The sequence below is a fragment of the Pongo abelii genome, chromosome 5 (assembly GCF_028885655.2).
Source record: "Pongo abelii isolate AG06213 chromosome 5, NHGRI_mPonAbe1-v2.0_pri, whole genome shotgun sequence".
Classification (NCBI taxonomy): Eukaryota; Metazoa; Chordata; class Mammalia; order Primates; family Hominidae; genus Pongo; species Pongo abelii.
The window spans coordinates 42,685,171-42,708,157 of NC_071990.2; the positions used below are offsets into that span (position 1 = coordinate 42,685,171).

The following is a 22,987-nucleotide window of genomic DNA, read 5'->3' on the forward strand; positions in this document are numbered from 1 at the left end:
CCCAGCCACCAACGGTTCCCCCAAATCATGTGGAATAATTTGGGGCAGACCTGAGCGCACATTCAGCCCCAAACACTTCTGGGAGCTAACAATGTGTGTGAACCACACACCCATCGTGCCCAAAGCCCAGGGATGGCACTGAGATCCCACCCTCACAGAGTTTCACCCCCTCAGAAAATGATTATGCAGAAGAGTAAAGAATATGGCTTCACAGTTCTCAAAGCACTTTTGCATTTTTTTAAATCTCATTTTACTCTCAAAATAAACCTTTTCAGTCAGTAAAACAAAGGTACTGAGAGGACATGGAAAATGAGGCTCCAAGAGTTAGACTGCTATCCATGAATAGCCCCAGAGGGTTGGCGTGGTATTCCTTCCACCATATTATCATAGTCATATTTTTGAAGGAAACTCAAGCCATGCTGTCTGGTAAGGCGAAATGGGAGGTAGGATAAGCAAGGGGGGAAAGAACCTGCTTTTACAGTCACCCAGGTCTGAGTTCCTGAGTCTGAATCCCTGCCCTGCAATTTACTAGCCATATGACCTTGAACGAGCTTCTGAATTTCTTTGTGCCTCCATTTCCCCATCTGTATAATAAGGATAAGAATGCCTTCCTCATGCAGTTGTTCTGAGGGTTAAATGGGGTAACAGACCTAAAATGATGATGTGCGTCTGCACTTACTGGGCAGCTGTTATTTATTTATTTATTTAATTTATTAATTAATTTATTTATTTTTGAGACGGAGTCTTACTCTGTCGCCCAGGTTCGAGTGCAATGGCGTGATCTCAGCTCACTGCAATCTTCGCCTCCCAGGTTCAAGCGATTCTCCTACCCCAGACTCCCAAGCAGCTGGGATTACAGGTACCCGCCACCACACCTCGCTAATTTTTGTATTTTTAGTAGAGATGGGGTTTCACTATGTTGGCCAGGCTGGTCTCGAACTCCTGACCTCAAGTGATCCACCCGCCTTGGCCTCCCAAAGTGCTGGGATTACAAGAGTGAGCCACTGTGAGCAGCTGCAGCTGTTACTTTTTAAAATGTATCCTGTCCCCCAACATATACAAGGTGAGGTCACCATGGCCAGAGCACATTGCCTCACCTTCCTAAAGAAAACAATCCCCCTGGCTGGGCGTGGTGGCTCACACCTGTAATCCCAGCACTTTGGGAGGCCGAGGCAGGCGGACCACCTGAGGTCAGGAGTTCGAGACCAGCCTGGGCAATATGGCAAATCCCCGCCGCTACTAAAAATACAATAATTAGCCAGGTGTGGTGGTATACACCTGTAGTCCCAGCTACTTGGGAGGCTGAGGCAGGAGAATTGCTTGAATCTGGGAGGTGGAGGTTGCAGTCAGCTGAGATCACACCACTGCACTCCAGCCTGGGCAACAGAGCGAGACTCTGTCTCAAAAAAAAAGAAAAAGAAAAGAAAAGAAAAAGAAAAAAAGAAAAAATAACCCCCTTGTGCTTTTCCAAATTCTGCCATCCTGGTTAAGACTAGATTCATATCAGCTACTTGCCTTTTTAAAACTCTTTCCTAGTTTTTAAATTTAAGCCCCAAAAGTGTCCTCACAGAAGGAGCAGGTACGAGTTGAGGAGGACAGAAGGCTGAGACCCCAGGCTCTGTGTTCTGTGCTTCTGTGCAGATTAGATCAGAGGGTTTAGATATGGGAGCACACAGCATACGGCCTGCCCTGAAGGGAATCACACAGGTGAGCACAGGATGGGAGGGGAGGGGAAGGAGGGCAGCCCACCAACAGAGTGGAGAGTAGAAAGGGAGTGTCACAGAGTACATGGCCAGGGGCCTCAAGGAAGAAAAGGGGACAGACACAGAAGTGAAAATGCCTCTTAGAAACTGAAAAAGAGCAGGCAAGATGGAGAGAGCAATGGCAGGCCATGCTGTAGAAAGATGGCAATGCTTCTCCTTCAACATCACTGCCACTTGCCCCTGTGTTTCCAACACTTTCCTAAGTGGTCTCCTGGCCTGCAGACTCAACCCCTCCAGACTGGACTCCATTCTGCCACACATATTTCCTAACTCCAAAACCTTCAGTGACTCCCCTACTGCCTACAGGGTCAGGACTACACTCCGTAACGTGACATCGGGTTCTCCCTGCCCAATCCGTGCTCACTTCTCCAGCCTCATCATCTGGCAACTGTCTCTGAGACAGTACGTGCCAGGCTCCAGGATGGGTGCTGGGGACACAATAAATAAGACATGGTATACCCTTAAGAAGCTGAAAGCCGGCTGGACGCAGTGGCGGGCACCTGTAATCCCAGCTACTCAGGAGGCTGAGGCAGGAGAATCACTTTAACCTGGGAGGCGGAGGCTGCAGTGAGCTGAGATCGCACTGCTGCACTCCAGCCTGGGCGACAGAGCAAGACTCTGTCTCAAAAAGAAATCAATAGATAAATAAATAAGATTCCAAAACAAACAAACAAACAAAGGGACTCCCAGGGCGCCCTGGCCCATTCCGCCATGTGAGGACCCGGTAAGAAGATGACCATCTAAGACCAAATCTGCCCCTGCCTTGTTCTTGGACCGCCTGGCCTTCTGAACTGTTAGAAATAAAAGTTTGTTGTCTGAGCCACTCAGTCTATTACATTATTGTTATAGTAGCCCAAACAAAGACAGAGGGATAAGCTTAGCTGCTCCAGGCAGTATGTCCTGTGAACTTCTTCAGAAATTCTGCCTTTTTCTGGTGGGCATCACTGTGTGTCGTTATTTCCATGTTCACATGACGGTGCTTCACTAGACTCTGAGCTCCTCTTATTTGTCCTGGCATTTCCAGCCACTGGGACAATCCTAATATATGGCAGGCACTCAATAAATGCTTGATGAACAAGTTGTCAGCAAAGCCACCCACCATGGCCTGGCAGGGATGGGGGCAGGGCACTCATCTCTTCTAACAAGGCTATGAGACCCTTGACCTTCCTTAGAATAACAGCTCACTCCAGGAACTCAGGAAAGATTCTCTTAAAACATCCTGAGCACTCTACCCATAGCTGTCAACGGCAGGCCTCATTTGCAGCTCTAGATATTTTGCTGAGGTTCTTAGAGTCTAGAGGTCTGTACATAGCAAGTATACAGTGACTAGGCAATTTCTAAAGGCAGCATAGTCTAAGGATCAGGAGCCAGTCTTTGGAGCGGGTCCTGAGTTTGGATACCAGCTCCGCCACGCAGCACCTGTCCTTAAACAAGTTGCTGAAACCCCCCGAGCCTCAGTTTCCTCAAGTGTGAAGTGGACATCACATCTGCTTCTTACAATTGTAGGAGAATGAAATGACTAAAATATCCACACAAGGCCAGGCACATAGTAAGCTTTCTATAAATAGCAGTTACTACTACTGAAGCGATCTGGAGCCCTAATGCTGATACCCCATGGCCTGTGCAAATTCCTGAGCCCCTAAATAGGCTCTTCTTGGTGTGCTCTGGGAGGTAAAAGATACCCAATCTCTGACTCACAATATGTTGCCAAAATTCTCCTCAAATTGCCAAGAGAAAATGTATTTTAATTCCCTCTAACTTTAAAAATTAAACGGTTCTTACAGCATTTTGGGGTGCTAGGGGTGAGCAAGGAGGCCACAAAATCCAACAAGCAGCTTTTAAAAGGTTACAAACTGGAGAAAGAAAGGAGAAGGCAGCTGGAGGGGGTGAGAAGCGGGGATGGAGACAATCCCCTGAGTTTCTGCTATTATTGAATACCCCAACTCTCAAAGTAGCCCGGCTGCCCCCTCCTCCACGTGGGCTAAGCTCTGTTAATGAGAAAGCCGAGCTGTGCCTACATTACCACAATAATGATTTCCCGGTTGCATTTTTACATGCCTGCCGCTTTATCATAGCAGAAGTAGACATATATTTTCAATAAATCCCTTCTCTCCTTTCCCCTCCCCAACTCGAGCTCTCCCAGTAAATGCTGTTCCCTCTGCACCCTCCCCCAACGCAATCCCAACCCTGGAGCACAATGAGTTCCACTAATCAAAACAGAAAGAAAAAGAAAAATGGAAAAATCACAGCTGCTGAAAAACAGCATTTGCTACAAGTCAAAGCCCTCTACATTTTTTCTGCACGCAGCATTTACTTCTTCAAGGACACATCACCCCGCCTCTATCAGAAATCTTACGTAGAGTTGCTCAAAGGGGAAGGAGGAGGGGGTGGGTGAAGAAATCTAATATTCAGTCTCTTTCCTATTTTGACTAAGCCAGCACAGACAGAAATATAGATAAGGCCTTGAATAACTGATTTAACAAAATGTCACTTATTAAAAGGAATGGGGGATGGGACAGCATTTGCATTCGAGAGCTCAGTTAAACCACCCCAGCTAAAGGCTGCAAGGCCAAGGCAAGGCAAGGGGGAAGAAAATATTTCTCAGGTCTGGTCTTCTTCAGTGGCTGCAAGGACTGGGCCTGGTAGCAGAGAAGCCTGGATTTCTCCTTCCACTAAGAACCAATGGGGAGAAAACCAGAGGTTTAAAAAAAAAAAAAAAAAAAAAGGAAAAACCCAGCTGATTCTTAAGTAAGCATTTTTACAGCACTAACTAGTGTCAGGCTCTGTGCTAGAGGCCGGAGGGTACAGAAATGAGTGATGACCCAGTTCTGCCTTCCCCATGCTCCCAGTCCAGAGGGGTGAAAGACACGTCCCACTGCAAGTATGACAGCAGCAGCCTTATAAACCAAGGGCAGCAGGAGCCCAGGAACAGCCCCTTCTAGCCCACCCACTGCCCTGGCCAGGCCCAGGCACACAGAGTCATCACGAAAGACTTAAGGAATGAGCGTCTGAATTCCATACTGCCTTCTAAAGAAGCTCAGACTCTTCAAAAGGAAAGAGGCCCCTAAATGTCCTTACTTACTGTGGCTCCCCCTGAAAACCCCTCAGCTCACATGTATTCACCCAATTAACAAAGAAAAGCGAACTCAAGCCCCAATACTTCAGAATCAGCCTCATTACTGGTGTCCTTCAGTTGAATTTAAGGGAGCTTGGTATCTCCTATTGTAATGACAACAGAGGGAACTCAAACGACACTCCTATTAAAACTCCTTGGGCATCAACTCCAGCTTTTTTTCTTTTCCTTTAAAAAAAAAAAATCTTTCAAAGGAGTTAGATTGGGGGCAGTTTCCCAAAGACCAAGGGAGGCCCTAGGAGCAGCCTCTGTAATGACAAAGACCCCTAGGGGTCCTCAGGAAGGATTCTTTCTGAGGGAGCAAGCTGTCCAGGGCCCTGTTATCTCCAAAGTCAGAGCCCAGGGGCTAGAGGCCACACCATCTAGAAATGACCACTAGACCACCCAGGTACCTCTGCTGAGGGGCCCCACAGAAGGGACAGAGCTGACAGTAGGACACAGATGGCAAATAGCTGCCCAATTTGTTAAAGTCAAGTCTTGGCCTTCATTATAAGGCAGCCTTAAAGCTTTGTGCTCCAGAATAATGGAGGCACACAATTTAAGTTTTCAAAAATGTCATGCCAAAAACATGCTTAAATCATCTGAGTATTTCCAACTAAGCTCATTGGAGTTGTAAGCCCAAAACACCCAGATGATCTTCCTGGTTTCCACGATCTTTTACATATATTCTGTACCACATTATTTTATTTAATGCTGAATAGTATTAACTATTTCAGAGTGCACAAAATTTGGAAACCATTCAAATTGTGGCATTAAATCAGGGCTTTGGATGCTGGCTGAACAGGTGACTCTTAGTTGATCATTTATTTTTATTTTCCAATTTTATTTCTCGAGCCTCAGTTTCCTCAGCTATAAAATGAGGATATCTACCTTCTCTGGTTGTTGCAGAACACGAATAAGATATGTCAAAGAGGCTTTGGAACTATAAAATGTGAGTTATTTCAGTGATGGCCTCCATTTCCTCTCTCTCTGATTTTTCGTTGATTTCTTCCTTCTCTCTATGAAACCAAATTGGTATCAGTTCCACGGTTTTTCAAAATCGACGACACATATTTATTATACAAATACAGGAAGGAGCCCCATTATCCACAGGTGTGGCAAAATCTCAATAATTGCTAAATCTAGGTAATGAGTACAAGAGAGTTCATTATACTAGCCTCTCTGCTTTTGTGTATGTTTAAAGTTTTTTCATAATAAAGATCATTTTTAAATAAATAAATAAAGCTTCACCTTCTTAGGCAGAGGCCAGGAGCCCGATTAGTGAAAAGCACTGGATATCTTTTTAAAATGAGAATTGACTTTCCAGCATACACAGTAAGACTAAGGGCTCATGACTGCATTTAGGTAGATTCAGCTTCATAGCACAATCCTTATTTGCAAAACAAACACTGAATGCAAATGAAGACGGCTAAGACTGTAGAACCTCAGTCGGGTTTCTTGGGGTAGGTTCAAGGTTCTCCTGCACCCAGTTCACAGGATTCTTTGTGGAGCACACCAAGTTTATTTGGCCCTTTGGGTGAGCAGGTCCCAGATTCTGAATATGGGATCAGAATTTGAACCTGCATTGACTGGCACTGCCCAGCCAGCATTTCTGAGGCCAGCCTTCCGACAAGAAGAGCAGTTTCGCTAAAGGATCACAGAGAACTTGAAAACCTAAGGCAGCTACAGGGAACAACAGTGGGAGTGGACAAGGGAAATGTTTCGCTGGCTGTCAGATTTTATATCTGAAAAGGAGACCTGGCTGAAGATCAAGTCGCCTCGCTGCTGTCTCTGTTCTATGCCTCTTACCGTTGACATCGCACTTTCCATACATGATCTGATTCCCCCTCACAACTTGAAGAGGAGAGGTGAAGATGGTACCAGCCCTCTTTTTACAGATGCAGAGAGGCTCAGAGGTCGACTAGTCCAGAGCCTTGGTGTAGAGCTGGATCTCAATCCAGCTCTGACTCTCTCCTTTTCCACCCACCTCCCATGCAGACCCCCTGGCTGGGAACCACCGAGGCTGGTAGTCCATGGGATATTTTTTGTGAGAGACAACCTAAACAACAGGCAGCCTTTGCTTTTTTTTTTCTTTTGAGCTTCTTGCTCAAAACCTATGACAGTACCCACCAACTCTGAACAGGGCTGAAAATCACAGGAGGCTTTTTCTAATCATAGTTTTCAAATAAATTTAATGTGAGGCCCAAATTACTTTAACTGAAGACTCTTTTCTCCAAGCTAAAGAATTCACTCTTTCCTCTGTGCCGCTCAGTAACGCAGTCAAATGTTCAGAAAAATGCAGTACCATTTCTGATGCAGTCTTAACCCTTGAGTCTCTGGCTGGTATCAAGTCCTAAGCCCAAACTCCTTCCCAGGGACAGGACAGCCTCAGCCTGGGGAGGCAGAGCATCTCGGTCCTCCACAGAGTCCCCCGCCTGCCCACTCCTTAGCATCTACCCCCTTATCAGTTTTTCTTCCCTGTCATGATGGAGCAAGTCCCCGAAGTATCCCCCACCCCCTTACAAAGGCCAGATCTTCCCCTCAGACCTTCTCAAGGGCTTTTTGCTCAACTGACCCAACTCGTTTCTCTTGATCAATCACTCCCTCTCCACTGATCTTTCCCATCAGCACACAAATTACCAACCCTTCCAAAAAACCTCTTTCCGTTGTGCACATCCTTCCAGCTCCCACTCCATTTCTCTGCTCCTCGCCTTTCATCGTCAAATTTTGCCAAAGAGTTGACTACACAGGCTGTCCGCAGCTCCTCCCTCACGATCCCCTCCCAACCCTCTCCAGTCGTGGTCCCAGCCAATCCTTCACTCCACTGAAACTGTTCTGCACAAGTCACAGACAGATTCCATTTTGCCAAATTCAGGGCCTGGCACAGTAGCTCACACCTGTAATCCAGCACTTGGGGAGGCCAGGGCAGGTGGATCACCTGAGGTCAGGAGTTTGAGACCAACCTGGCCAACATGGTGAAACCCCGTCTCTACTAAAAATATAAAAACTAGCCAGGCGTGGTGACGCATGCCTGTAGTCCCAGCTACTCGGGAGGCTAAGGCAAGAGAATCACTTGAACATGGGAGGCAGAAGTTGCAGTGAGCCGAGATCACGCCACTGCACTCCAGCCTGGACAACAGAGCAAGACTCCAACTCAAAAAAAAACCAAAAAACGATGAAACAAATCCAATGGTGATTTTTCTGGCCTTATCAGCCTCAGGAAACACTACACACACAGACACACACACACACACAGCACACACCCCCCTTCACACTGCCTGTCCTTCTCTCTCCACGGGCTCCTTAGGGCATTCTGTCCGCTCTCCTGCATTTAAATGCTCTCTCCATGCTGATGGCTCCCACATTTTTATCTCGTGCTAGGTAGTAGATCAGACTACCCTACTTGACATCTCCACTTTGAGTCTAACAGGCACCTCAAACTTAGTGGTGCCCCAACTAAAATATCTTGATTCTGCCCGCCTCCCTTTCCCAATCTTTCTTCATCTCAGGAAACAGCACCACCATCTACTCAACTGCACAAGCCAGAAACCTCGGAGTTCTAGATGCTTCTCCCCACCCCACAGCAGCCCTGCCCATTCTACTCCTAATGAGCATCTCACACCCACCCACTCCTCTCCATGCATCTCCTTCGCCTCCTCCTCCACCTGCCTCTTTACTGTGCTCCACCTGCCTCTTTACTGTGCTCTGCCTTTCTCTGCTCTCTTCTCCACCAATGCAATCTTCTTAAAATGTGAATTAGGGGCTGTCGCTTCCCACTCCAAACTTTCTTTTGTTTGTTTTGTTGTTGTTGTTTTTGAGATGAAGTCTCGCTCTGTCACCCAGGCTGGAGTGCAGTGGCACGATCTCCACTCACTGCAACCTCCACCTCCTGGGCTCAAGTGATTCTCCTGCCTCAGCCTCCCAAGTAGCTGGGATCACAGGCATCCGCCACCACGCAGCCTAATTTTGGTATTTTTAGTAAAGACAGTGTTTCACCACGTTGGCCAGGCTGGTCTGGAACTCCTGACCTCAGGCTATCCGCCCCCTTCGGCCTCCCGAAGTGCTAGGATTACAGGTGTGAGCCACCATGCCCAGTCCCACTCCAAACTTTCAATGGCTTCCTACTACACTTCAAATGAAATGTAAACCTTTTCAAAGCCCAGAGAGTCCCGCACAATCATCTCATGCCGCCCTCCCTCCTTCATCTTTGACCACCTGTGCCTCTTTGAGTTCTCCAAAACCAAAGTCCTTCTGCACAGGCTCTCCTCTGCTTCATGTGCTGTCTCCCCCCACCCCCAAACCTCAGAGAGGCCTTTCCAGGCTACTCTAATGAAATCCATCCAAGTCACTGGACTTGTGGTTTCGTCAGAGCACTGATCACAATTGGCAAGCTATATTTCTTTACATGTCTGCCTCTGGACTGTAAGTGAAGTGGTAAGGGTAGGGGTATGGGTAGAGGGAGATGATTATGTCTCTTTTAATTATCAGTATATTTCTGGAGCTTTAACACAGTGCCTGGCAAATAGTAAGTCCTCAATAAGAAGCTGCCACATGTATGAAAGAAACCAGGGCTGCTATGGCATTAAAAAAAACCCTTGTTCCGCGGCCGGGTATGGTGCCTCACGCCTGTCATCCCAGCACTTTGGGAGGCCAAGGTGGGTGGATCACTTGAGGCTAGGAGTTCAAGACCAGCCTGGCCAACATGGTGAAACCTTGTCTCTACTAAAATAAAATTAAAAGTAGCTGGGCATGGTGGTGCACGCCTGTAATCCCAGCTACCTGGGAGGCTGGTGCAGGAGGATCACTTGGACCCGAGAGGCAGAGGCTGCAGTGAGCTGAGATTGAGCCACAGCACTCCAGCCTGAGTGAGAGAGCAAGACACTGTCTCAAAAAGCAAACAAACAAACAAATAAAACCCTAGTTCTTTGAGCTCAGAGTTATCACTGTTATTTAGGCACACGGGTTCTTTGTCCGCTTCCTGCTCTATCAAACATATAAAAAGAAATGTTTATGTTGCTAAACCAAACCCCAACAGCTCAGCATATGCTACCCCATGCCAGCTCATTGTCTTCCATGATGAAAGACCAAGAATCATCTGTTTCTTCAGTAAACCAAATTACTACAAGCAGCTACTCTGAGAACTTAAAATTCTTAGAAAATATCACAGAGGCTTTTTGTTGTGTGTTTTCTTTAGCCCGGAAGAAAAGATTTATTGACAGAGCCCTGGCGTCAAACTCATGTTACTGAGACTATATTATTCCTTAAAAATGCCTACAGCACCCTTGTGGCAACGCATGCCAGTAACTGGAATCCGGCTGTTCTTGTCCTCCTCTCTCCACAACAGAAATCAACTATACGTTAGTTCTCCTTTATTTTATTGGTTTCCCTCCAACATGCAAATTCAGAAATATCATTAATCCACAAGATCCCAGATGATTTTAATCCTCCCTCCTCCCTCAGCAACACAGTTTTATGAGGTCAGAAATAAAATGAGCTGAACTCAACTGCCTTTAGAGTAGGACCACGAGCACTACTTATACCGCCTGGGGTATAAGCCACTTGCCTAGATCCTTACTTTTCTTTTTTGTTGTTGTTGTTTTTGTTGTTTTGAGACAGAGTCTCGCTCTGTCACCCAGGCTGGAGTGCAGTGGCATGATCTCGGCTCACTGCAACCTCTGCCTCCCAGGTTCAAGTGCTTCTCATGCCTCATCCTCCCAAGTAGCTGGGATTACAGACCCCCACCATCATGCCCGGCTAATTTTTGTATTTTTGTAGAGACGGGGTTTCACCATGTTGGCCAGGCTGGTCTTGAACTCCTGACCTCAGGTGATCCGCCTGCCTCAGCCTCCCAAAGTGCTGGGATTACAGGCATGAGCCACCGCGCCCAGCCCTAAATCCTTACTTTTCATGGCAATGTCCAAAGTCAATAAAAACATCAAGAGCTTCTCCCAAAAATGCCCATAGTGAAATACAGAGAATCCTGGTGATAAAAATGATACTATATCATTATTATGAACCTTATCACAAATATTCAGCCAAATCCCAATTACCCACAGAAAGCAGGCAAAGCCACACTGGGCTTTCTGGTCTCCAGCTTCTCCCCAAAGCTATCTCCTCCTGCTGCCTGGGAATAAGAGCTTGGTTAACCTTAGACTTGACCAAGGATTAGACAAGTTAACCAGCTGGCTGGAGAAGAAACTTCTAAGATGAACAGAAATTATTTTTGGTACCTAGGATATGTACATGCTGTACTCTCTGTTAGCGCATAGAATTGGGAATTTTTTGTCCAAGACACTGGCAGATATTTATTCATAAGTATTTCCTTGTGTTTGATGGTCAAGATCACCAGGCCACTCAAGAGTCCCTTCTGGAATACCAAGGATCAAATCCACTTTCTCCATGAGAAGACAAAAACAGAAGTTAATCAGCTCACCCAAGTCCATGAAGCAATTGGCCGTTGGCTCAGGAAGAGACTGTCAAGACCTCTGGAGACCTCACTTACAAGACACAGAATTTCAGAGCCGGAAGGGAACTCACGGATCAAACCACGCACTTTTAAGATAAAAAATCCAAAGCCCAGAAATGGCTAGAAATTGGTAACTTCCCCACCTTTCTTTCCAGTGATGTTTCCCCCAGCCTTGAGCATCAAACTACCTTTAAGTTCTTTGTCACTTTACCAATACTGTAAACTTGAGCCAACTATTGAACACAAGACAATTTTAACACTTCCTGGCTAATCAGCTTCACAGAGAATCCTTACATTTGTCAACAAAAATAACGCTTTCGGTTATTATGACCAACCCACCCATTAAAGAAAGAGAAAAAGAAAATTACAAACAAGCTTTATTTTTTGTGACCACACATTTTATTATACAAGCAGCAAAGAACACTACAGTCTGTCTCCTCTTTTACACTTTAAGTTCCTAACTCAACAAAAACCACAGGCCCAAGCCGGTTATAGGAGGCAAAACTGAGTACTTTCCACACAGTTCATAGAACAACTGTTTTCACAGCAAGCTCACATAAATGCTATGTGATAATAACACATGCCTGCTATGTGGAAGCCTGCTTACCAAGCTGTGAAAAGACCCATGTTTACTATGGAACCTGCAAAATTAATCTTCTCATACAGCAGAAGGGAAATGCTCTTTTTGGGATGTCAAGCTGGCTTCTAAACAATCCTTTGGCGAAAATGGACATGCCTAAAAGGGCGGAGCCCAAAGAGGTGTGTCACTCCGGGTATCAATTCCTATAAATCAGATCCTGACAATCACCACAATATTTTAAAAAGAATGAATTATGATTCATGGGCCTTCAAGCCTTTATTACTGCAAGAACATTCTCGGTAGAAGAGAAAAAAAAAACCTACTGTGACTTGATTAATGGCCAAAGCAAGACAATAAAATAAATCTCATAAATATAAGGAAAAAAACCTGAATGACTGCTCTTGGCTCTGAGGCTAGGCATGTAAATAATTCCACCCTGGAATGAACATACATAAAGATTTTGTTTACCCTTCCAGCAAATACAACAACCAGACTCAGATTTTCATCAGGTAAAAATAATAGCTAATTTGTTTAGCTAATGCCTAGTTAGGAACATTTGATAAGCAGCAATAATATTTAATTCCCAACTAAACTCTCAAACTGCCAAATATCAACCCTCAATCTGGAAATCTGACGACAGTTAGGAAAGAAAAAAAGCACTCTCCATCAGCAATGTGTAGCGAGTTTTTTAAAACCCATTTTTCTCGACCCTGCTAGAACAGAGCCTGTCTACAGAATTGCAGAAAGCTTAACCAACCTCAGTTAACCCCACTGCCTAGTGGCTACTCCCTAACCCTACTAAACGTCTCTGGGTTGGACCCGAGATGCTAAAATTATCCTAACAAAGTTAAAACTCCCAGCATCATCAAGGTAGCTGACAGCCAAGACCTACAACTCTTCTGCAAAAACCAGTAGGCTGAGGACCAAGAAAACAGAGGCAAGGAGAGGCAACGGCTGCTGGTTAACTAGTTAAGCGCTGAGGACTCCTGCTGTTATCCTCTCCAGTCAGTGAGCATCAACACCACACTTCCTATCGCCAAACTCCTTTCTTAAAAGGGTCAGTGATGCAGAAGGTGGGTGCTAACTGGGACAACTTAAAGCTCTCCTCAATGACCTGCTGAAAAGTGCACCTGGACCGGTTTTCAGGAGACATTTTTTAATGAACTCTTTAGCCACTCCAGGGGCGGCCACTCCAGGGGCGGTCATTCCTGAGCACGACTTCCACGCACTTCACAAGACAGACAGCCCAGGCCACGCTGACTTGAAGCCATCCCCTTCAGTACGGGCACTTGCCAAAGCTGCGTCTAGTCTGGGGAAGAGTTTCCACAAAGCTGGCTCTAACAGGCCGGTAGAAGACACACGGAGGAACCAGAAAGCGTTTTCTTGTAACCTAAGGATGGCAGGCGCACATGCTCCAGTCCAGTGCTGGCCAGAGGCTGCCTGCCAGGTGCTCTCGGCCTCCGCCGGTGAATGAGTGGTTTGGTTTGGTTTTTAATATCTGTTTCTTAAGACCACCGGCAGTAACTTCCCAGTCTCCCAAACTGAAGTTGGGGAGTGAAGGAACAGGTTTACCCCCTTACACATTTCTCCCATCTGGGTGGCCACACTAACTTCTTGGGAGTACCCAGCCCCCACAGAGTCCGCAGGCGCGTATACATACACATATGCATCATGTCAAAAACCCCAAAAGGCAGAGTCCTGCGGTTTCTTAGCTGGAGAATGAAACCTTTATAACATCACAACCTCAAATGCAAGCCCACCATCACTACCTTTAAGCCAGGGTTGCCAATTATAGCGCCCACCTCATCCCTCCCCCTTCGCTGGGATGCTGTGCAGCCCAGAGAGGGGAGAGGGGAGAGGGAAGAAGGGAAGAAGGGAAGAAGGGAGAAGGCCCTGCTTGCATAGTGAAAGTAAACGGTGGGGAGACTTCTCCTTCTCTGTCTCCCCACTCTTCCCTCCCCACTCCGCCCCACCCCCGTCTTCTCGAGGAGCATCCCCAAACTAATTTTTAAAAAATGAAACTTAATAAGGTTCTTGCCTACCTTGGCTGTTTCTGCAACAAGTGCATGGGCAATCCGACGAGAAGACCAGTCTCCGCTTGGGGGGTGAGATGGGGGGCGAGCAGAGCTGATGGAGTAATTTCAATATTAATTTATGTCAGCCGCCTTCTCTCAGCGCTACTCACTTACAGTACTGCCCTCAGCCTGTAAACAAATATCGCTCCGCCAGGAAACATACTCCCCAGATGCAAGCCCCTCTCCCCAGCAGAGAACCTGGCCCCTCGCCCCCCGCCCCCGCAAGAGTGTGCTCCCCAGCCCAGGGTAGGAAGCTTTGGGTTTCCAAAGCACCAACCCACCACCTCCTCCACCACCCCAGCAAGAAACTTACTCGGTCCGTCTACGCCTCCACCCTCCCTTCAGGAAATCTACTCTCCATATGCATTCAGCCTCCCCGCAGGAAATCTGCTCCCCCCTCCCCCCTTCTATATACATGCACCCCTCCCTCTCCTCCTCCCCATGCGCCCTCCCCGGCCAGAAACTTACTAGTGAGCAAGCGTGCAGGCTCTCCTGATGCTGGAAACTTACTCCCAGATATAGCGCCCGCCAGCCCCCTTTCCCAGCCCTGCTCCCCTTCCTGCCCTCCGCCGCAAGCAACTCCAAACTCTCCGCATCCAGCCGTTCTCCCTCCCCGGTGGAAATTTGCAGCGCCGGGCTGCGCGCGTGCATCCACCCTCCCCTTCAGGAAACTTACTCCCCATCTGCATGCACCGCCTCTCAGCCATCGCTTAGAGGAAAGGGGGTGTGCTGGGGAGACAGAACTACATATGTATCTCTCGCCCCTCCCCCGGTCGCAGCCCACTCGGGGCCGAGCCGCGGTAACCTGGCCTTACCTTTGCATTGCTCCCCATCCTCGCCCCCTCCCTTAGCCCTCCTTATCCGCTCCCCGGTACCCCCCTTTTTTCACCCATTACCCACCCCTAGCAACCGTTCCCAAGCTCCTCTCGGCCTTTTTTTTTTTTTTTAAATCCAGGATGCAAATTCCTCCCCTGTCAGCAAATCGACTGTCAAATTATTTTCTTGCAAAAGGAGAAAGGCGGGGTGGTGGGGGAGCAGGAGCAAAAAGGGGGGAGGGCGGGGGAAGGGAGGGAGAGGGACCGAGGAGGGGAGAGATATCCCTCCGCAGAGCTGGGTCTGGCCGCGGGCGGGGAAGCAGGAAGTAAGGTGTCCAGCGCCGCGGCCGGCTGGTCGTCCGCCGCGGCCCCCGCCCGCGTCTTCTTTACCCCGGGGCGCAGCGCTCCGGCGGGCGCGGGTCGCCCGGCGCATTGTTCGCAGCCTTCGCGGCGGTGCGCTGCTGACTTTATTTGTGCGCTTTGCGTGTGCGTGAGGTTGCACCTTTTGTAGGCTGGCGAGTCTCTAGACGAGGATGGGACGGGGGACATGGGCCCAGTTACGGCCCTGCGCGAGCGGGACCTGTCAGCCCTGAGGTGCAGCGGACTCTCCGGCGTGGCCGGAAAATCGAGGCCGGGGAGAAGGCAGCGTGGCCGGGAAGCTGCCGCCTTAAACCCGGACCAGTGCAGGATTGCTTCCTGCGTAGCCGTCCCGGTTATTGTAACGCGCTTTGCAAGCTAACGACTGGGGTTTGGGAGGGGGTTTGTTTATTTTTCTAAGGGTCTACAAAGATGCCGAGGTCGAGGCGGGCTGCGAGGAGACGGTCCGCGCCTACCCCCACGGCACCCTGGCCTCGGTGGGGCTGGGAGAGGGCTGGGGCTCTGGAGAGGGGGCTGGAGGTTCGGGAAGCGCGCGTCTCCATCCCTCCGCCCCGATGGGGGCGGGGAAGAGGTGCAGTAGACCGCGCTGGAAGAGCAGCTCTCTGGGGAGGGGTCTCCATCGCCGCGGCGGGCGCAGCAGGCCGGGTAGGGAGGTTGCCTAGGAGAGGGGCCGGGCGGCGGAGGGGAGGGGAGGAGAGGGGGCGCGGGTGCCGCCGCCGCGCGCTCTCGCCCCTCCTCGCGCGCCATGACTGGAACGTGGTGCCGGGGAGGAGGGACGGCCGCCGGGGGCCGCCCGGGGCTGCTCGGCATTGGTGCGGAAACCCGAGCCCGGAGTCGCTCCCTCGCGCTGTCTCCTCCTCCTCCTCTGCGGGGGAAACCGCTGCACCCAAACCGGGAGCAGCTGCGAGCAGGGGGCAGGGCGCGGGCTGCAAGGCGAGCCAAAGGTTCAAACCTCGGCGGCGCGGGCGGGGGCGGAGGGCAACAGCAGGACGGCCCCCAGGTCCCGAGAAGGCGTGGCAGTGGTCGGCCCAGGTGTCAGGGAACCTGGCCTGAGACCCCTGCATTTCCAAGCTGCTTTCCTGGTCAGAGGAAACGTAAACCAAAGGTAGTTCAGCTAAACAGACCGCCTCGAGCCGGGTTCGAAGCATCTGTCTCGAGGGCAAGACAGTATTTTTTGCACGACAGAAAATTACACCATCCTTTTTTTTCCGTGGGGGAAATCGTTGCGCCCCTTCCCCCAAAATCTCGCGCAAGAAGAATGACCTGCCGCTACCCAGACCTTCGCCAATGTCCCCCACCCTACCCCCACCCGGGCGCTGGGTGTGGATTGGGCGGAGGGAGGCTATATGGGAGCTTAAAGCATGAGGTCATGGGCGGAGGAGACTGCTGCCAAAAGCACCCGAGGTTTTTGTGTTTTTTGAGGGGTAACGGTTCTCCACCTTCAGCAGTGGAAAGTCCTCCCGCCTACCCTACCAATTCTGGGGCACGTGGACCAGAGAGTCCCTGAAAGAGGAGGGGACCTGGGCTATTTCGCTTAATGAGCGTTTGGCGCGTGCCCAGCCCTTTATGGAGCCCTTCCACATAAGCAAAGAAAGCCGAGGGACAGCGCACAGTGTTGCGGCGACTGGGAAAGGCTTCAGATGCTCGATGTCCCCCGCCCTCTTTCCTCAGTCCTCGGTCGTCTTCCAAGTGGGCTGCGTTCTGCGATAGCTTCCTGTCCCCCCCAACCCATTCCTCCCAAGCGACTAAAACTCCTAATGACATTATTTTAAAGCCTTCAAAACCCTCCTCCATTGCCCTTAGAATAAAGCCAAGTTGTGACTTCGCGTCTACAGACCTCTCCACCCGCCCAGCTCTTCCTCGGATATTGTAAGCCCCGTCGAGCTTTCTTTGTTCAAGGGGTGGAGGAGGGGGCGCCTAACCTTTCCCCTTCCACCTCTTCTTACTAACTCCTGCTGGACCTTCAAGATTTGACTCAGCTGTCAGTAACTTCAAGATGCCTTCCTAAGGGTACACCCAGGTCTCTACCTCAGGGGAAAAGACCTACCCTATGTCTCCTGGCAGCAGCGCTGTGGCCGGAGTTGGCCCCAGTGGCGGCCTTTTTCCAAGCGGAGAAGGAACAGCCAAGCTAAGCTTGACCACCATCACCGCCCAGGGACCTGAGCCGGAGCTGGCTAGGACAAAACCTCAAAACGAGACCTGGGAAAACCGCACCGCCCGGAAAACTCAGCCCCTCCACTTCCCACCCAGCACACATACACACCCTTTTAATCTAAAACTCCTCCCCAGGGCAGATAAGGAACCTATTCGGAGAGTAAGTTAATTGCCCCAGGTCAATATGGAAATTCACAGCCTGTCTTTCCAGCTCGTAAACCAGAAGCTGCAGAGAAGGAGGGATTTGGTATTTGCGGCTACACAGCCAAGGACGCTTTTGTCATCTTCAAAGGACCCCCTACACCCTACACGCTTGGCCTGCTCTGTTCATTGCCAACAGAGAGATGGTAATGCCAGATGTTTAGGTCTGCAGGCCCTGACCTTAGGCAAATTACTTAACCGCTTGGTTCAGTTTCTTTGCCTGTAAAATGGGAATGATAGTATTCATATCATAGTGTTATTGTGAGGTTTAAATGAGTTATTTTATGTAAGGCCTTAGAGTTTAAAGCAAGTTACTAATATTTGTGAATAGGGTTGTGTACCCTCCCCCCCCCCCCCACACCTTCCAAAGAACTCTAGAAAATCAGATCCCCAGAGTCTTAGCTGATTGAAGCATCAGAAAAATATCTATGGGGCCAGGCAGGGTGGCTCACACCTGTAATCCTAGCACTTTGGGCGGATGAGGTAGGCAGATCGCTTGAGCTGAGGAGTTTGAGACCAGCCTGGACAACGTGGAGAGACCCTCTCCACGTTTATTATTAAAAAATAAAAAATTAGCCAGACATAGTGGTGCATGCCTGTAGTCCTAGCTACTGAGGAGGCTAAGGCAGGAGGATGGCTTGAGCCCACGGGGTTGAGGCTGCAGTGAGCATATTGCCCCACTGCACTCCAGCCTGGGTGACAGCACAAGACTCTGTCTCAAAAAATAAAATTATATATATAGAGAGAGAGAGAAAGAGAGCACCTAAAGGACTGGGGAACACCGGCAGATGCACAGACAATGCATCCCTGATTTTACCAATAGACTTGACTCCCAACAATACATACTCTTGAAGGCAATCCACAGGTTGAATAAACTAAGTCTATGAGCACTGGGTCTGGAATCTTTCTAAAATCAGGGTCAGAAGGAGAGTGACTGAAATTAAAATATTAGCTTGGATCTTTGAAATCAGAGTCAGGCTGAAAAAGTCCCAATCTTAGTTCAAAACCTGTCTTGCATGACTGAAGCCCTCCTAGGGCTGCACAAAATATAATGGAATTATTATTATTATTATCATTAGATCCTAGTCTTACCATTCTCAGCACTTATCCCCATAGCAAAAGACCATTTTTAAATGTAATTTATTCTTTTGGAATAGGTTGAATGCATTCACATGGTTCCAAATTCAAATAAACAGCAAGAAGTCTCCCTCCCACCCTGTCTGCCACCCACTTGGTTTTCCTTCTCTAGAGGCAACCTGGGTTAGTGGTCAAAAGATGCATTTAACTGTTTTCCAGCTGAGGCCTTGTGAGAACTCCTTGGACACCAATTTAAATCTTTATGTCCAGAACTCTTTTCTCCAATCCAGGTAGAGCCACTCCCCTATCCGATCCCCACTCCCACCCTTCCCCCCTTCAGATGAGCCACCATTTCCTTGAGCTACTAACAAAAGCCAATGTTTAAATACTTTGTGGTTCTTTTTCCTCCTCTACATTAATTGCTAACATTTATCGAGTGCTTTCCATGTGCCACGCACTGTGCTAAATACTAAGCATGCATATTCTTATTTAATCTGCCCCAAATCTTCATCATTATCCTTATTTACAGATGCAGACAGAAATTAAAGTTCAGAGAGATTATGTAATTTGCACCAATTTGCATCCAGGCCAACCTGAATCCAAACCCTATCTCTTTATATTTTTTCTTTTTCTTTCCTTTTTTTTTTTTTTTAAACAGGGTCTCACTCTTGTCACCCCAGATGGCATGCAGTGGCACAGTCTATGGAGGCAATCAGGGTTAGCGGTCAGCTCACTGCAGCCTTGACCTCCCAGGCTCAAGTGATCCTCCCACCTCAGCCTCCCCAGTAGCGGGGACTACAGGTGTACGCCACTACCCCCAGCTAATTTTTGTATTTTTTTGTAGAGATGAGGTTCCACCATCTTGCCCAGACTGGTTTCCAGCTCCTGGACTCAAGCGATCTGCCTGCCTCGGCCTCAAAAAGTGCTGGGATTACACACATGAGCCACCATACCTGGACCCTCTCTCTTAAATAGTGGCCTTTTTGCCTCTCTGCAACACAGGAAAAATTCTGTTAGCCTGCATCAGAAGGAGTGGCGTGGAGGCTTTGGAGTTAAGCAGATTTAATTCAAATTATGTGTCCGGTGCCTGCCAGCAATGAGACCTTGGTAAGGTTTCTTAACCTCTCTGAGCTGGGACCATACCTTCTGCATTGATTTAATATAAAGGTTAAATGCATGTAAATAAATGACTTCTTAAATAAATAACATTCTATAATGTTAGTAACAACTAAATACAATATTTAGATCTTGTGAGGATTTGATTTGAATAAATAAATTAGATTTTTTTAAAAGACATTTTTGAGACAAAATATGGACTATCAGATATTAAGAAATTAACCATTTTTTCAGACATGATAATGGCATTGCAGTTTTTTTTAAAAGTTCTTATCTATTACAGATACATAATGAGGCATTTTGAGTGAAAATATATCTAGGATTTGCTTTCCAATACTCCATCCCCTCCCCATCAAAACACTAAATAAATAAAACAAGATTAGTGAAATACGGAAGATTGTTAAGTTATTCATTATTCTATTTCCCATATGGAACTTTCCATACTAGTTTCCCTACTGCTGTTGAATATTTGACATGTTTCAAATACATTTGAAATAAATTTATTGTCTGAGATGATCAGGTTGAAAAATAATAAAATGAAATAAATTTAAAAGTAAAATAAACATAACCCTTTTAAGCATTAAAATTAAAAATTATGAGGCTTGTTGAATTATTAGTGTTACAAATAATTACATACATGTATTTTTGAAACAGTCTTGCTCTTTCACCCAGGCTGCAGTGCAGTGGCATGATCACAGCTCACTGCGGCCTCAACCTCCCAGACTCAGGTGATCCTTGCATGTCTGCCTCCCAAGTAGCTGGGACTGCAGGTGTGCACCACCATGCCTGGCTAAATTTTTCTCTTTTGTAGAGATGGGTTTTGCGATTTTGCCCACACTGGTCTTAAAGTTCTGGGCTCACGGGATCCTCCCACCTCAGCCTCTCAAAGTGCTGGGATTATAGGCATGAGCTACTGCACCCAGCCTAACATTTTTTAAATTAACAAAACACAATGCTAGTACATAATAGGCATCCAGAAATGGCATTTTTTGTCACCATGAGCCATTCAGGGTAGCATGTAAGTCAGACCTGAGCCCTGAAAAGAGCAAGGTAGACAGGTGATTGTTAAGGACGCATTTAATTCCACAGAAGACAGCATATATGAAGGTAAATGGCAGAAGGACTGGGTGACAGGAACAGGCAAATTAAAGTTAGGGGCTGGTTTTTCCTGAAAATGTGCATCACTGCAGAGATGCCTCAAGAATTTATAGACTTGGAATCAGATGCACTGGGTGAAATTCTCAACTCTGCTTACGGTTCTGCCACCCTGTCCAGAACTGTGACTGACTTCCCTCGTTTTCAGTTTAGATGCTGGCCCTCTCTGGCTCCTTCTAGTTGTCTAGACTGTCCACAATGCTGCTGGCTTTCCCAAGAGAAGGATCATTTCTGAGGCTACACTGGTTATTTGCCTATCTCAGGAACAAATCAGAGCTGAATGGAAATGTATCCAGTCCATAATCAAACAAAACGTTTTAGGCCCAGTGAGCATTTGTGTATTGTTCTTGGAGTAATTTTTCCCTGCTCTGGATTTAAGCAGCTGGAATTATTTTTACATATGACCCCATTTTGAAATGAAAGTTTGTCCTCTTTAAGAGAAAGTGTGCATTTTGGGGAAAAGGTAAGACAATATATTTGGTAACTCTTCAAATAAGTGAACCCTTCTATAAAATACTTCCCTTTATATTAAAGATGGAGCTTTGGGAGAGCTTCTTAAAAACTGGACAAACTGCAGGCATGGAAAAATAGACAAGAGCATGGAGGGGGAAATACCACCTCAGTTGCCTTTCTACCTACTGCTGCAGAAGGAAGGCTCAGAGAGGCAACAGGACCAAATGAAGGGGATAGCACAAATCAAGTGTGTGCTTTAGGGATGAGTGATGGATATAATTCATGCAGTTGTTGAAGCAGTCCCAGTGATCCAGAGGCAGGCGAGTCATTCACTTTCAGTGGCAAGTGAAAGCAATGAAACAATAGGGTTGTAGGGTGTTTCTCAAACCCTTGTTTCTTTGCCATCCTTGAATCTGCAACAACCAAAGCAATGAAAACAAAAACAGAAAATTGAGGCACAGGAGGGTTTATGGAACTCCCATTTGAAACCAACAAGGCAGCATAATTTATTGTAGTTACTTCAACCCTCAGTTCTGTTAAGGATGGTATTGAGAGAGCTGGCCTTACTCAAGACCAGAGGCCTAACTGATATTTGTTTAGTAATACTAAGAGATTGCTATCTAGGGTAAGTTTCTAGCCAGAGAGAAAAATGGGTTCCAGGATATGAGAAGGTTCTCAGCTTAAGCCATATGTATTTTTTTAATTAGCCTATTTAGTAGATTCTGTATCCAATACAAAAAACTAGAAGTGATCAACTGGTTTGGGTAACTCCTAAAACTTCCTGCACCTGCCCACGAGGCGTGCTTGGTAGTCACGCATTTCAGCTATGGCAATAGTAGGTGGCATGCAAGGGCTATGGTGGCCCACAATAGTTCCCAGCTTCAAGTTAGTCCCAAATGAGTGGCTTTGTTAGCTGTGAGGGTGAGGAAAAGAGAGAATTTGTTAATTTCCTACTGCAGATGCAAATCTACTAAAGTTTTAAATTGCACGGTGAATATAGATTACAGCTAGTTTTCCAGATTCCCTAATGGAGCCACAATTCTTTTTAAGTGGGAGAGAGAACACATGAGATCTTGTATCAGAAAGAATTCTGGCAGGAAACAGGTGGTATTCTCAATAGATAACTGCAGATCATTTAAGGTAAGTAGTATTTACAATACAGTGCAGGCAGGGCCAAGCTCCATGGGTGTGCAACCTGTGAAACTGGACCCCAAACTTAGAGGGGCCACACACTAGTTTAATGCTTTGCAATCCCCATCTTGAAATTCTTTGAAATTTTTTAAATGTATATAGAAATGGAAGAGTCTGGCTATGTTGCCCTGGCTGGTCTTGAACTGCTGGCCTCAAGCAGTCCTCCTGCCTCGGCCTCCCAAAGTGCTGGGATTACAAGCATGAACCATTCCACCCGACCTTTGTAATTTTTGAACAAAGGACCCTGAATTGCATCGGCCCCACAAATTACGTGTGTGCAGGATAAAGGGAAACCAGCAAGGGGTGGTATAGCACCAAAGGACCAAAACCAATATGGAGCCTTTACCACTCCTAGTTCAGAAACAGCAAGAAAAAAAAATATCTGCAATGGAGTGAAAGTGATTGCTGAAGTTGTGGCCACAGGTGTAGCTATAAGAGAGGCCCACCTAAA

At 47.4% G+C, this 22,987-nt stretch overlaps 1 protein-coding gene across 24 annotated transcripts in view; it reads right to left on the bottom strand.

Moving 5' to 3' along the window:
• Nucleotides 1-15,016, bottom strand: part of TRERF1 (transcriptional regulating factor 1) — a 224,535-nt gene extending 209,519 nt beyond the window's left edge. For 4 of the 24 annotated variants that reach the window (XM_054557497.2, XM_024248699.3, XM_024248691.3 and 1 more), the window contains exons 1-2: nt 14,465-14,662; nt 13,964-14,048 (exon numbers count right to left, since the gene is read on the bottom strand). The gene's annotated coding sequence lies outside the window, so the exon portion shown is untranslated. Of the gene's footprint in view, nt 1-13,963; nt 14,049-14,309; nt 14,386-14,464; nt 14,780-14,811 lie in introns of those variants that run through there. The other 20 variants (XM_063724796.1, XM_063724791.1, XM_024248700.3 and 17 more) reach the window with 12 other exon arrangements.
• Nucleotides 15,017-22,987: the final 7,971 nt, after the last annotated feature.